Source organism: Tamandua tetradactyla, chromosome 21 (assembly GCF_023851605.1).
Source record: "Tamandua tetradactyla isolate mTamTet1 chromosome 21, mTamTet1.pri, whole genome shotgun sequence".
Lineage (NCBI taxonomy): Eukaryota > Metazoa > Chordata > Mammalia > Pilosa > Myrmecophagidae > Tamandua > Tamandua tetradactyla.
In genome coordinates, this window is record NC_135347.1 from 56739610 (window position 1) to 56752312 (window position 12703).

Sequence of the window (12703 nt, forward strand, 5' to 3'; positions counted from 1 at the left end):
CTACTGTCTGAGAGTGGTCAGCGTGCCATGGACAGAAAGGGTGTTGACTAAGGCAGAGGTCAGTTAAGGGAGCTATTGTTTTAATCTAAAAATGAGCATGGTGAACCTTGAAAATAAGCATAGATTTTACTGATGCATTCAAAAAGAAGTCAGATTTTCTTATGATAAAATCTATATTTCTTATAGAAGTAAAAGATATACTTTAGATTTATGTTGATATCTCAATCTGCCTTACATTTGTTAAGTTACACATTTAAGGAAAATCTTACAGCATTTTTCCATTATTTTTAATACATTCTTGCCCTCCCATATATTCTAAGTTTGAAAATGAAACACAAATGCTTAAAAGATTTAGTTGACTGACAAATTGAGAAACCTTGTGGGGGAATTGTTTGGAAGTGTTGATATTGGAACAGTTACTCTCAATTTTTAGCAATAACTTCTAAGAAATATTTTGAACATAAAAGCTCAGTATTTATTTTGACTAGTATATATGTGTACCAGTATGTGGTACATAGTGTATTTTGAAATTGTATATAGTTTATTGACTGTGTTATTTCTCTTTTAAAATAGATTATTATTCACAATAGAAGGCAGAATAGTGGATGGAAGTATATTTTCTAAACTCGAGTCTCTTCCCTTGATCCTCCTCCTCTCTACCAATTTGTATATTATCTGATGCTTACCCGTTATGATGCATGACTCTTTGAAAATAACATGTTGATAGTTAATGTGAAAATAGGGACAAATGCCTGACACCTGGCCCAGCCTCTCCAGCACATCAGATACTTCCATCTCCCTACCCTATATCAGTGACAGATCCTTCCAATATCAAAAATTTAGAATTGCCATAGCCCAAACAACCCCAGTGAGAGGTGTGGAAAGATCAAAGGTGATGGTGGAATTATACATAGAAGATAGAACTTAACAAATGAATCTGAATGCTGAATCATTAAATTGGTATTTCTTTTAGTCTCCAGTATTTTAGAGCAGCTAGAAGTAAAAACGTAAAATTGTGAAAGTGTAACCCATGTCAAAGTCTGAAATATATTCTACAACTAATTGTGGTGCCGTGCTTTGAAATTTATAGCTTTTTTGTATATATGTTATTGTTCATAAAAAAAGTCGATTGTGATGATAAAATATTTAAGCCCTTTAGCCTTCTATGTTTTGGAGCAGCTAGAAGGAAAAATATGAGAGAAAAAAGTGGCATTAGGATTAGAATAATCGAAAAGTATGAGATTGCAATTTGAGCATTGATGATGATGATGTGTGGTATATACATGCATGTATATATATGGTCATGATGATGATGATGTGTGGAAGCCCATGAGATCTGTCCTGTAACCACTTTTTGAAGAGTGCTTTGAAAACTATTGCTTTTTTTTATTTCTTTGCTTTGTAAATATGTTATACTGTATAATAAAAAAAGTTTTTTAAAAAAATGGGGACAAATGAAATTTTATCTGTTTTTTTGCTTATTAACTAGTATTTCTAGAGTACTATGCTGGTTATTATAGAGTTAAATATACATTTCTTATTTTCAGTTATGGATAATAGTAATAGTGCATGGCTCATTTGGGTAAAAGAAAACTTGTAGTGAACATTTACATTGCATCTGCTCAGGAAAAAATACATTAGTTCATTGTAGATTTTTTCGTTATACTTATATTTGTATGCAGAATTTTCATTGTGGTATATATATATCTACACCATCTCAGTTCTTTATTGTCTATCTTTCCTTCTGATTTCATTTGTGCCCCCAGCCCTCCTCCCTCTATCATTTCTTTAAATTCTATTCTAAAATAAAATGCACATGGTAAAAACTATAATTTGTGGCATTACTAGGTTTAAAAAGTAATTGTTTCTCTTTCCTCCACTCTTAGTCCTGCACTAAAAAAAAATAGCCAAAGTTAAATTTCTGGTCTATCCTAGAAGTGTGTATGCCTATGGAAGCATTTGTTTGTATTCTTCATTTTTAAAAAATATTTTTATTGAGAAATCGTCACACACGTACATTCCATACATGATGTACAATCAGTGGCTTACAGTATCATCACATAGTTGGATACTCATCACCATGATCATTTTTCAGAATATTTGCATCACTGTAGAAAAAGAAATAAAACGAAAAAACTCATATATAACATACGCCTTACCCCTCCCTGTCATTAACAACTAGTATTTCCATCTACCCAATTTATTTTACCTTTTGTCTTTTGTCTCCCTGTTATTTATTTTTTATCCATATTTTTTTACTCATTTGTCTATACCCTGGAGAAAAGGAGCATTGGACAAAAGGTTTTCACAGTTACGCAGTCACATTGTAAAAGTCACATTTTAAAAGTTATATCTTTATACATTTTATTTAACTTAGTACTTTCGAAATATTTTCATTTTAACATATATATAATCCTTTAAAAATACAGACGTTTTGTTTTCTATTTATTGAAGACGTCTTCAGAATTCAGTGTGCAATTTAACATTTATAGCACTTTTTTTTTCATTTATAGCACATTTTAACTTAAACTAGCCCGATTTCAAGGGCTTAGTAACCACATATGGCTAATGACTACTGTATTTTTTTTTTTCCGATGACATATTCAAGTTTATTCTCGAATGTCGGTTGACATCAGTGGGACCACACAGTATTTGTCCTTTAGTTTTTGGCTAGACTCATTCAGCATAATGTTCTCTAGGTCCATCCATGTTATTACATGCTTCATAAGTTTATTCTGTCTTAAAGCTGCATAATATTCCATCGTATATATATACCACAGTTTGTTTAGCCACTCGTCTGCTGATGGACATTTTGGCTGTTTCCATCGCTTTGCGATTGTAAATAATGCTGCTGTAAACATTGGTGTGCAAATGTCCGTTTGTGTCTTTGCCCTTAAGTCCTCTGAGTAGCTACCTAGCAATGGTATCGCTGGGTCATATGGCAATTCTATATTCAGCTTTTTGAGGAACCGCCAAACTGCCTTCCACAGTGGTTGCACCCTTTGACATTCCCACCAACAGTGGATAAGTGTGCCTCTTTCTCTGCATCCTCTCCAGCACTTGTCATTTTCTGTTTTGTTGATAATGGCCATTCTGGTGGGTGTAAGATGATATCTCATTGTGGTTTTGATTTCCATTTCTCTAATGGCCAGGGACATTGAGCATCTCTTCATGTGACTTTTGGCCATTTGTATTTCCTCTTCTGAGAGGTGTCTGTTCAAGTCTTTTTCCCATTTTGTAATTGGGTTGGCTGTCTTTTTGTTGTTGAGTTGAACAATCTCTTTATAAATTCTGGATACTATACCTTTATCTGATATGTCATTTCCAAATGTTGTCTCCCATTGTGTAGGCTGTCTTTCTACTTTCTTGATGAAGTTCTTTGATGCACAAAAGTGTTTAATTTTGAGGAGCTCCCATTTATTTATTTCCTTCTTCAGTGCTCTTGCTTTAGGTTTAAGGTCCATAAAACCACCTCCAATGGTAAGTTTCATAAGATAATCTCCCTACATTTTCCTCTAATTGTTATATGGTCTTAGACCTAATGTTTAGATCTTTGATCCATTTTGAGTTAACTTTTGTATAGGGTGTGAGATATGGGTCTTCTTTCATTCTTTTGCATATGGATATCCAGTTCTCTAGGCACCATTTATTGAAGAGACTCTTCTGTCCCAGGTGAGTTGGCTTGACTGCCTTATCAAAGATCAAATGTCCATAGATGAGAGGGTCTATATCTGAGCACTCTATTCGATTCCATTGGTCGATATATTTATCTTTATGCCAGTACCATGCTGTTTTGACCACTGTGGCTTCATAATATGCCTTAAAGTCAGGCAGCGTGAGACCTCCAGCTTCATTTTTTTCCCTCAAGATGTTTTTAGCAATTCGGGGCACCCTGCCCTTCCAGATAAATTTGCTTATTGGTTTTTCTATTTCTGAAAAATAAGTTGTTGGGATTTTGATTGGTATTGCACTGAATCTGTAAATCAATTTAGGTAGGATTGACATCTTAACTATATTTAGTCTTCCAATCCATGAACACGATATGCCCTTCCATCTATTTAGGTCTTCTGTGATTTCTTTTAACAGTTTTTTTTAGTTTTCTTTATACAGGTTTTTTGTCTGTTTGGTTAAATTTATTCCTAGGTATTTTATTCTTTTAGTTGCAATTGTAAATGGGATTCGTTTCTTGATTTCCCCCTCAGCTTGTTCATTACTAGTGTATAGAAATGCTACAGATTTTTGAATGTTGATCTTGTAACCTGCTACTTTGCTGTACTCATTTATTAGCTCTAGTAGTTTTGTTGTGGATTTTTCCAGGTTTTCGATGTATAGTATCATATCATCTGCAAACAGTGATAGTTTTACCTCTTCCTTTCCAATTTTGATGCCTTGTATTTCTTTTTCTTGTCTAATTGCTCTGGCTAGAACCTCCAACACAATGTTGAATAATAGTGGTGATAGTGGACATCCTTCTCTTGTTCCTGATCTTAGGGGGAAAGTTTTCAATTTTTCCCCATTGAGGATGATATTAGCTGTGGGTTTTTCATATATTCCCTCTATCATTTTGAGGAAGTTCCCTTTTATTCCTATCTTTTGAAGTGTTTTCAACAGGAAAGGATGTTGAATCTTGTCAAATACCTTCTCTGCATCAATTGAGATGATCATGTGATTCTTCTGCTTTGATTTGTTGATATGGTGTATTACATTAATTGATTTTCTTATGTTGAACCATCCTTGCATACCTGGGATGAATCCTACTTGGTCATGATGTGTAATTCTTTTAATGTGTTGCTGGATACGATTTGCTAGAATTTTATTGAGGATTTTTGCATCTATATTCATTAGAGAGATTGGTCTGTAGTTTTCTTTTTTTGTAATATCTTTGCCCAGTTTTGGTATGAGGGTGATGTTGGCTTCATAGAATGAATTAGGTAGTTTTCCCTCCACTTTGATTTTTTTGAAGAGTTTGAGGAGAGTAGGTACTAATTCTTTCTGGAATGTTTGATAGAATTCACATGTGAAGCCGTCTGGTCCTGGATTTTTCTTTTTAGGAAGCTTTTGAATGACTAATTCAATTTCTTTACTTGTGATTGGTTTGTTGAGGTCATCTATTTCTTCTTGAGTCAAAGTTGGTTGTTCATGTCTTTCCAGGAACCCGTCCATTTCATCTAAATTGTTGTATTTATTAGTGTAAAGTTGTTCATAGTATTCTGTTATTACCTCCTTTATTTCTGTGAGGTCAGTGGTTATGTCTCCTCTTCCATTTCTGATTTAATTCATTTGCATCCTCTCTCTTCTCCTCTTTTTGTCAATCTTACTAAGGGCCCATCAATCTTATTGATTTTCTGATAGAACCAACTTCTGGTCTTATTGATTTTCTCTATTGTTTTCATGTTTTCAATTTCATTTATTTCTGCTCTGATCTTTGTTATTTCTTTCCTTTTGCTTGCTTTGGGATTAGTTTGCTGTTCTTTCTCCAGTTCTTCCAAGTGGACAGTTAATTCCTGAATTTTTGCCTTTTCTTCTTTTCTGATATAGACATTTAGGGCAATAAATTTCCCTCTTAGCACTGCCTTTGCTGCGTCCCATAAGTTTTGATATGTTGTGTTTTCATTTTCATTCGCCTCGAGGTATTTACTAATTTCTCTTGCAATTTCTTCTTTGACCCACTCGTTGTTTAAGAGTGTGTTGTTGAGCCTCCACGTATTTGTGAATTTTCTGGCACTCCGCCTATTATTGATTTCCAACTTCATTCCTTTATGATCCGAGAAAGTGTTGTGTATGATTTCAATCTTTTTAAATTTCTTAAGACTTGCTTTGTGACCCAGCATATGGTCTATTTTTGAGAATGATCCATGAGCACTTGAGAAAAAGGTGTATCCTGCTGTTGTGGGATGTAATGTCCTATAGATGTCTGTTAAGTCTAGCTCATTCATAGTAATATTCAGATTCTCTATTTCTTTATTGATCCTCTGTCTAGATGTTCTGCCCATTGATGAGAGTGGTGAATTGAAGTCTCCAACTATTATGGTATATGTGTCTATTTCCCTTTTCAGTTTTTGCAGTGTATTCCTCACGTATTTAGGGGCATTGCGGTTCGGTGCATAAATATTTATGATTGTTATGTCTTCTTGTTTAATTGTTCCTTTTATTAGTACATAGTATTCTTCTTTGTCTCTTTTAACTGTTTTACATTGGAAGTCTAATTTGTTAGAAATTAGTATAGCTACTCCTGCTCTTTTCTGGTTGTTATTTGCATGAAATATCTTTTCCCAACCTTTCACTTTCAACCTATGTTTATCTTTGGGTCTAAGATGTGTTTCCTCTAGACAGCATATAGAAGGATCCTGTTTTTTAATCCATTCTGCCAGTCTGTGTCTTTTGATTGGGGAATTCAGTCCATTAACATTTAGTGTTATTACTGTTTGGATAATATTTTCCTCTACCATTTTGTCTTTTGTATTATGTACATCATATCTGATTTTCCTTCTTTCTACACTCTTCTCCATACCCCTCTCTTCTGTCTTTTCGTATCTGACTCTAGTCTAGTGCTCCCTTTAGTATTTCTTGCAGAGCTGGTCTCTTGGTCACAAATTCTCTCAGTGACTTTTTGTCTATAAATGTTTTAATTTCTCCCTCATTTTTGAAGGACAATTTTGCTGGATATAGAAGTCTTGCTTGGCAGTTTTTCTCTTTTAGTGATTTAAATATATCGTCCCACTGTCTTCTAGCTTCCATGGTTTCTGCTGAGAAATCTACACATAGTCTTATTGGGTTTCCCTTGTATGTGATGGATTGTTTTTCTCTTGCTGCTTTCAAGATCCTCTCTTTCTCTTTGACCTCTGACATTCTAACTAGTAAGTGTCTTGGAGAATGCCTATTTGGGACTATTCTCTTTGGGGTGCGTTGCACTTCTTGGATCTGTAATTTTAGGTCTTTCATAAGAGTTGGGAAATTTTCAGTGATAATTTCTTCCATTAGTTTTTCTCCTCCTTTTCCCTTCTCTTCTCCTTCTGGGACACCCAGAACACATATATTTGTGCGCTTCATATTGTCCTTCAGTTCCCTGATCCCCTGTTCAAAATTTTGCATTCTTTTCCCTATAGTTTCTGTTTCTTTTTGGAATTCAGATGTTCCATCCTCCAAATCACTAATTCTATCTTCTGTCTCTTTAAATCTGTCATTGTAGGTATCCATTGTTTTTTCCATCTTTTCTACTTTATCCTTCACTTCCATAAGTTCTGTGATTTGTTTTTTCAGTTTTTCTATTTCTTCTTTTTGTTCAGCCCATGTCTTCTTCATGTCCTCCCTCAATTTATTGATTTCGTTTTTGAAGAGGTTTTCCATTTCTGTTCGTATATTCAGCATTAGTTGTCTCAGCTCCTGTATCTCATTTGAACTATTGGTTTGTTGCTTTGTCTGGGCCATATTTTCAATTTTCTGAGCGTGTTCCGTTATCTTCTGCTGGCGTCTGGGCATTTAGTCAGATTTCCCTGGGTGTTGGACCCAACAGGTTGAAAGATTTTTCTGTGAAATCTCTGGGTTCTGTTTTTCTTATCCTGCCCAGTAGGTGGCGCTCGTGGCACTCCTTTGTCTGTGGGTCCCACCAGCAAAAGGTACTGTGGGTCAATTAACTTTGGAAAACTCTCGCCATGGGGGAGGTTCGCCAGCCAAAGTGGCTTGGAAGAGTGCCAGCCGGCCCGGGGATCCGAACGCGGGGAGGGTTGCTGGCCGCCGTAGCCCGGGAGAGCGCCCGTCCGAATCTCCTAGCCCACCCGGGGCGCCAAGCGTGGCGGGAGGGCGCCAGCTGCCGCGGCCCGGGAGAGTGCACCGTTCCCAGCCGGACCGGGAAGCCACGTGTTTGGAAGGGACCCCCCCGGTCACTGTTCTCCGCAGCCTGGGGATTTCCGATCCAATTCTCCCAGTTGGTCCGGGGGGGCCTCGCGTGGTGGGGGCACCAGCCGCCGCAGCTTTAGAGGACCGCCTGTCCAATTCTCCCAGCTGGCCCGGGAAGGAGGAAGGGAGGGTCTCTGACCGCTTGCCACCCTGGCCCGGGGAAGCCCGCGCCCTTCGGCGATCTCACCGGAGTGGGTTCTCCCAGCCAGTCAGCCGTTCCAGAATGGGGTACGCTGTCTTCTTGATCTCTGTCGTGGCTCCGGGAGCTGTTCTTTATCGTTTCTACTCCCCTAGTAGCTGTTCTGGAGGAGGAACTAAGACCCGCGCGTCTTACAAAGCCGCCATCTTCTCCCAACGGAGGACTCCGCGGTCTGTTCTCAGGATTTTATGATGACTACTGTATTGAACGTTACAAGTTTAGATATCAAAGCCTACTGAAATTTAGAGATTGGGACTGCCTAGATCATAATCTTTAATTTGAGGTTAGAACTTGAAAGCAGTGGTTTTGTTTATTCAAAGATTTCCAAAATTCAGGAAAATAAAAGCCATAGTAACAAAAGGGTACATCAATATGTTACGTGGAATATTTATAATTAGCTTTTCTATATATTTTCCTATAAGATTTGCAAGTAAGGTTAAAAACACAGTGATGGGAAGATGTTTTGGAGTTAGGGACCATGGAGTTATTCAGACTGACCTTGTCTAGAAGTCTCCTCCCAAGTTCTGTTCCCTTAAACTGTTAAGACATTTTTATTAAATAATTTTGATTGTTTTAACCATCTTTTACTGTATGATAGCTTAGAATGGTTTTTCTGACAAAGTATTACTTTATTTAAATGAATTTGAGACATCACCAAATTTAAGATGCAACATTATTTTATATGCTGCGTTTGCCAATTCAAATTGACCTGAGTTGTAAGGTACATCCGTATTTCAGAGATGTGAAAACATGAGGGAAGGAGTTCTTACAATGTGTAAATGAGGCATTTGAGTAGAAATCCGGAGAAAAAGGAATGAGCCATGCCATTTATGGGAATATAGGACCAGGTAAGAGGAAACAGCAGTTATAAAGCTTTCTGGGGTTAGTTTAAAGAATATTAAAAAGACCAGTATGGCTGGAGTATACTAGACAAGGGAGAGAATAATGGGAAAACAAGGGAGAGGGTAATAACTTGATGGTGTAGAGCCTTGTGGGTCATTCTAAGGACTTGGACTTTTCTGCTGAGTGGATGAGAAGTTTTGGAGGCTTTTGAGTGGAGGAGTGGTTCGATCCTTGTAACAGAATAGGATCACTATTACTGTTGTGTTAAGAATAGATGATAAGGGGCAGGGATAGAAGGAGGCGACAGAATTAGGTGGCTTTAGGAGATTATTGTCATAGTCCATATGAGAAATGATGATCCCTTGGACCAGAGTAGCAATAGTAGAGAAAAAGGGAACGGTTGGATTCTGGATTTATTTTGAAGATAGGGCTGATAAGGTTTGCAGATTTTCTGATGGGTTCCTTTTGGGATGTGAAAGAAATGAGGAATCACATCATTCCAGAACTAAACAACTGGAAGGATGTAGTTACACCAGAGGTTATCTATAATGTAGAATAAACTGTAAATGTCCAGATTCACAATTTTATTTTAACATTGCAGCATTTCTTTTATCATCCTTTTCCTATACATACACACACTTATACCCTTTATTATTTTCCAGGTCATTCCAGTGTAGGTTACATACTCATACCTCTTTTTTTTTTTCTTCTTAAACTTTGTATTCTGAAATAATTTCAAAGTTACAGGACAGTTGCAAAAATAATACAACACCCATACAGAGAACTCAGACATTCCTGCCCTTTAGATACCCAGATCGACCAATTTTAACTTTTTGCCACTTTGCTATATCTGTCTTTCTGTCTATATTCTCCATTTATTGATCGATTTTCTAAACATTAATGAGTAGTTGTATGAGTCATGCTCCTTGAATACATAATACTCCCATGAATACTTCCTAAGAACAAAGATATTCACTTATGAAACCATCTCATATGCAGTTATCAAACTCAAGAACTTTAATATTGATATAAAGCTTTTAGTCTGTTTCAGTTTTTTCATATGTTCATATAATGTTCTTATGCCCTTTTCTCCTCCACTCTCAAATCCCTTCTAGGAGCATGTTTTACATTTAATTGCCATCGGCTCTTTAGTTGCTCTCTTTTTTAAATTATTAAATTGTGGAACACATGCACAATATAAATTTTTCCATCTCAACCATGCCCAAGTAGGATTGGTGGTATTGGTCATCCTCATAATGTTGCTACACCCTAACTACCATCCATTAACAGAACTCTCCCATCACCCCAAACAGAAATCTTACACCTTTATGCATTAATTACCCTCTGTCCCCAACCCCACCACCTCACTACCACCACACTCCACTCCCACTCCTGAATCTTGTGCTCTACTTTCTATCATATCAATTTGCATATTCTTTGATATTTTCTTTGTGGTTACTATGGGGCTTAAATTTAAAATCCTAAATCTGTAACAATTTTGGTTAGTTTCATATTAACTTCACTTCAGTAGCATATACAAACTATTTTCCTATAACCCTTCAACCCCTCACCTTTATGTGGTTCTTGTCACAAATTACATATTTATACATTCAGTTCCAAATTATCATTACTTTTAATACATTGTCATTTTAGATATTTTAAGAAGTGAAAAGTGGGGTTACAAACCAAATACACAGTAGCACTAACTTCTATATTTACCCGTGTCATTACCTTTACTGGAAATCTTTAATTCTTCATGTGGCTTTACTCAGTTGTTGTTCTAGTTTGCTAGCTGCTGGAATGCAACACACCAGAGACGGATTGGCTTTTAATAAAGGGGGATTTATTTTGTTTGTACTTCAGAGGAAAGGCAGCTAACTTTCCACTGAGGTTCTTGGAAAGCCTTCGTGGAACGCACAGGATGGTCTCTGCTGGTCTTCTCTCCAGGCCCCTGGGTTCCAACAACTTTCCCCGGGGTGATTTCTTTCTCCATCTCCAAGGGCCCGGGTTAAGCTCCAAGTGCTGAGATGAGGAATGCCAAGCTGCTAGCAGTGCTACGTTGCAATCTCTCATTTAAGCACCAGCCAATTAAGTCAAACATCACTCATTGCAGCAGACATGCCTCCTAGCTGACTGCAGGTGTAATTGGCAACAGATGAGGTTCACGCAACATTGGCTTATGTCCTCAGCAACAAGACTAGGTATGCTCACCTGGCCAAGTTGACAACTGAATCTAACTAACACAGTTGTCTAGTGTCCTTTCCTTTCAACCTGCAGAACTCCCTTTAGCATTTCTTGTAGGACCAATCTAGTGGTGATGAAATCCTTCAGCTCTTGTTTAACTGGAAATGTCTTAAGTTCTCCTTTTTTTTTTTTTTTTCACATTCACAGTCCCCTTCATTTTTGAAAGACAGTTCTGACAGAACAGGATTCTTGCCTGGCGTTTATTTGCTTTTGGTACTTTATGCCATCCATGCTTTTTCTCCATAGTTTCTGATAAGAAATCAGTGCTTAATCTTATTGAGGCTCTCGTATATGACTCATTTTTTCTCTCTTAAAGCTTTCAAATTTATCTCCTTATCTTTGGCATTCAACAGTTTGATTATCATGTATCTTGGTGTTTTTCTATTTGTGTTTATTCTGTTTGTAGTTCATTGAGTTTTTTGGATGTGTATATTCATGTCTTTTGCTAAATTGGGGAAATTTTTAGCCATTATTTCTTTGAATATTCTCTCTGCCCCTGTTCTAGTTTGCTAAGTGCTGGAATGCAATATACCAGAAACAGAATGGCTTTTATAAAAGGGGAATTTATTAAGTTGCTAGTTCTAAGGCCAAGAAAATGCCCCAATTAAAACAAGTCTATAGAAATGTCCAATCAAAGGCATCCATCCAGGGAAAGATACCTTGGTTCAAGAAGGCTGATGAAGTTCAGAGTTTCTCTCTCAAGTGAGAAGGCACATGGCAAATGCAGTCTAGGGCTTCTCTCTCATCTGGAAGGGCACATGGTGAACCCGACATTATCTACTAGCTTTCTCTCCTGGCTTCCAGTTTCAGGAAGTTCCCCTGGAGGTGTTTTCTTTCTTTATCTCCAGAGTTCGCAGGCTCTGCTTCATGGTGCTGCAGCATTCTCTGCTCTCTCTGAATCTCTCTCATTCTCCAAAATGTTCCCTCTTTTATAAAAGGACTCCAGAAACTAATCAAGACCCATCCAAATGGGTGGAGACACATTTCCCCCAATCCAGTTTAACAAACAGTCTTGATTGGGTTACATCTCCAGGGAGATGCTCTAATTACAGATTCAAACATACGTATTGAATAAGGATTATTCTGCCTTTCCGAAATGGGATTTAGATTAAAACATGGCTTTTCTAGGGGACGTACATCCTTTCAAACCAGCACAGCCCCTTTTTCTCTTCGTTTTTCTTTTGGAGCTCCCGCAATGTGTATATTGGTATGCTTGATGATACCACAGAGGTCTCTCAGGCTCTGTTTACTTTTCTTCATTCTTTTTTCTTTCTTCTCAGACTGAATGATTTCAGTTGTTTTCAAGTTCACCTGTTCTGCAAGCTCTGCTATGAACCCTCTGGGACCTTTCTAATTTGTTAATATAGTCTTCATCTCTGTTTGATTCTTTATCAAGATTTCTGTCTCTTTGTTGTTACTATCTTTGTGTTCATCTATTGTTTTCCTGATTTCTTTTAGTTCTTTGTCCACATTTTCCTTTAGCTCTTTGAGCATATTCAGGACCATTTAAAAAAATTATTT

At 37.1% G+C, this 12703-nt stretch overlaps 1 protein-coding gene across 3 annotated transcripts in view; it reads left to right on the forward strand.

Moving 5' to 3' along the window:
- CERT1 (ceramide transporter 1) overlaps window positions 1–12703 on the forward strand; it is a 136994-nt gene that overhangs the window by 6732 nt on the left and 117559 nt on the right. The gene's annotated exons all lie outside the window — the stretch shown is intronic.